General features: G+C 48.4%; 1 protein-coding gene across 1 annotated transcript in view; it reads left to right on the top strand.

Annotated features, from left to right (window-relative positions):
* RECQL4 (RecQ like helicase 4) overlaps positions 1 to 2,486 on the top strand; it is a 50,585-nt gene that overhangs the window by 41,413 nt on the left and 6,686 nt on the right. The window lies entirely within an intron of this gene.

Genomic DNA, 2,486 nt, shown 5'->3' with positions numbered 1-2,486 from the left:
TGCCTCAGCACACATACTTCAGTAATAGGTTGGGGACTGCTTGCTGCGTGTTCCCTGATGGTGGCAAGTCTGTAGTCTAGAATCCTTCTTCCCTCTAGTACAAGGGTTTCTTCCATAATTTAGAGCCCTCCTTGGCTCATTTAAGTGTGGCTGGACCCTCTGCCCTCTCAGTTGATGTCTTTTAGCTTATGATGCAAGTTTCCCAGTTTTCTCCAGTAGATTGGATTTCAGATTCACTTGAGGACTTAACAGGTTTTAAACCATCAGTTGTCTCATTCTGATTCGCTTAAGTTTTTGTAATTTTACTTGTGCCAAACTATATCAGATTGGTCTAACCACGGCTGCCTTTGACCTCAAATCTTTGACCTCATGGTACAGATGTCTGTGGCATTAAACTTTAGTTGTGATGGCCTGTTAGAAGCAGTGCCCTGACGAGCCCTCTTCAGCATGAAGGTGCACCCCCACTTCAGTGTGGAGGGATGTCTGTTGACCTTTGCAGCCACCCGGAGGCCTTAAATTCCCCAAGATTTGGTGATCTCCATTGGGCACTCTAAGGTCTCGTTCACACCTAGGCGTATTGCATATGCGCGTCTGTCGCGCGTTTTTTTACCGCGATTCGTGGTAAAGTCGTGCGACCGTCGCGCGTTTCCGAGGGCTACTTGGCTGTATCCCAATGGAAACGCGCAACAAAACGGCCCAAAGTAGTACCGGGACCTTTCCAGGCGCGGGCCGTTTTGTAGCACGTTAGGGCCGGGCGGGCGCCGAGGTGGGAACCAGACCATTGCATACAATGGGATTTAGATGTTTGAGCGTTTTGTAGAGCGATCGTCGAGCGTTGAACGCGCTACAAAACTTTCAGGTGTGAACGAGGGCTTAGGACTGCTGGACCAAAGGGTCAGAGCTCTGTCTCTGCTGCAGGATGGTTTCAGCTTTTTTGCTCCAACTTGGTCACTGTCCCAAAATTTGAAGGGGACACTCGCTTCATCTTGGACCTTTAAGGACCAGAATGTTTACATTCATGTCCAAAAATTCTGCATGATGCCCATCTTTCTAGCTTGCCAAGACTTCCTGTGTTTTGCTGTATGTCCTCTGCACTACCAGTTCATGGCCCTTCCATATGGCCTGTCTTCAGCACTTCGGGTGTTCACCAAGGAGCTTGCCCTGTTGCGCTCTCACAGTATTTCCGTGGTTTAGTAAAACGGGGGAGAGCTCTGGAGGACAAGGTGTCTTTGATAGTCCAGACATTACAGAGTTTCGGGGGGATTTCGAACTTTTAGAAACTGTCGCTTGTTCCAACTTATAAACATGAAGTATCTGGGGCTGTTCCTGGACACTTCCCAGGCCAGATTGTTCCTCCTACAGGATAGACTTCAGACTTTCCACTCTTAACGTTCGTGTTCCTTATCCACAAGTCATCCAACTCTCTTCTGCTTAAGGGTCTTGGGGTTGAGGGTAGCCAACTTTTTGATGGAGTCATGATGGAACAAATCAGTCCTGTCTCTTGACAAACAGATTTGGTTAATGCCAAGTACCAGGATGTCCCTGTCTTGGTGGCTACAAGATTTGGTGTTGAAGTCAGTGAAGTATCTTTCTGGAAGATCTGGAGAAGGTACTAGCCTGTTGGGTTGGAGGGAGTCCTGGGCAACTTGTTGGTACTGGGTACTTAGTTGTCTGAGGAATCTCCATCTCTCAATCAACATCTTGAAACTTCTGGGGCATTTGGTGGTCCCTTTTAGTGTTGGACAAACTTGGAGGGCTAGCCAATCTGGGTCCAGTCAGAAAATGCCATGGTGGTGACATACACCAATCATTAGGAAGGAACTAGAGGTCTTGCTGCAGTCAAAGCGAGAGAGCGGATCCTGTCCTGTTTTATGGCCCTGTCATCCATGTACATTCCCGATGAAGACAACTGCCAGGCCAGTTTTGTCAGCCAGCAGCGTCTGCAGCCGGAAGAATGGTCTCTGCACCCATTGGTGTTTTAGGGCCTGTGTTGCAGGTGGGAGATACCGGATGTGGGCCTCTTAGCCTAGAGATTAAACAACAAAACTAGACGGGTTTGTGTCCAGGCTCAGAGATCTGCTGGTGGACACAGTGGCTGCTCTAGTGGCTCCATGGGATCAGTCCCTCCTGATCTAAGCCTCTTTGCCCCCTGAAACCTCTTCCTCCTCTGCAACGCAGAAACAAATTGAAGGTCATTCTGGAGATCCTTGCTTTGGATTGGCCCAAGTTGATGTGGTACTCTGACCTGTTAAGACTTTTTGCACATGTTCTGTGAGCTCTACCTGATGTTCAGATCTTCTATCCCAGCGATCCATTTTCCATCCTGCTTCTTGGTTGCTGGCTTTAATGGCATGGCTGTAAAATCCCAGGTTCCAAGGTATGGGGCACCACTGAGTCTAGGATTCCTTTGATGTTCAAGGCTAGGTACTTTTTCCACAAGGTCCATCATCAGATGTGGAAGGTGTACTTTGCTTGGTGTGAGTCTA

Source organism: Nanorana parkeri, unplaced genomic scaffold, assembly GCF_000935625.1.
Source record: "Nanorana parkeri isolate BGI_ZX_2015 unplaced genomic scaffold, ASM93562v1 scaffold3150, whole genome shotgun sequence".
NCBI classification, from domain to species: Eukaryota; Metazoa; Chordata; class Amphibia; order Anura; family Dicroglossidae; genus Nanorana; species Nanorana parkeri.
The sequence above is the reverse complement of the archived record's forward strand: the minus strand, read 5'-3'. Positions and strand labels throughout refer to the sequence as shown.